Here is a 559-nt window from a genome sequence, read left to right as displayed (position 1 = left end):
TGGGTGCACTTAGCGTGCCCCCATTGGTTCGGATTCCACTCGACATAGTCCGTCTAGGCCGAGTGGAAAATTTAGCTTCTCAGACCACAGTCGACTACCCGCAGTCAAATATGGTCTCGGGGACTACACCCAGTGGGTGCACTCAGCGTGCCCCCACTAGTTCAAACATCCAATCAACACAACCCAGTCGACTCAAGACACAAGTTTGCTCAGTGGCAAATCAAAACACCCAGTGGGTGTATGGATGCGAAACGCAGACAGAAGAAATGATTCTTCAAAGAAAGTTTCCAGGTAGCATATCCTAACAGAACAAGCTAAAAGAGTCAGTCAACAATCTGCTAACCTGGACATTGCTTTGGAGAGCGGAGCTGGCGTCGTAAGCAGCTTGGCTGGCTTCCCGGACCATCTTCATCTTCTCCATCATAATGCTCGCCTGGTGTATAACCTCTTTGGCAGCATCCACCTGGTCCTCTGGGATGTGATGTGTAGCAAAAAGTGAAGGTGGATAGGCTGGAGTCTGCGCGACTGACGCTAAAGGCTGAGCACTCAACAGTGGTAT

This window comes from Triticum aestivum, chromosome 2B (assembly GCF_018294505.1).
Source record: "Triticum aestivum cultivar Chinese Spring chromosome 2B, IWGSC CS RefSeq v2.1, whole genome shotgun sequence".
Classification (NCBI taxonomy): Eukaryota; Viridiplantae; Streptophyta; class Magnoliopsida; order Poales; family Poaceae; genus Triticum; species Triticum aestivum.
The sequence above is the reverse complement of the archived record's forward strand: the minus strand, read 5'-3'. Positions refer to the sequence as shown.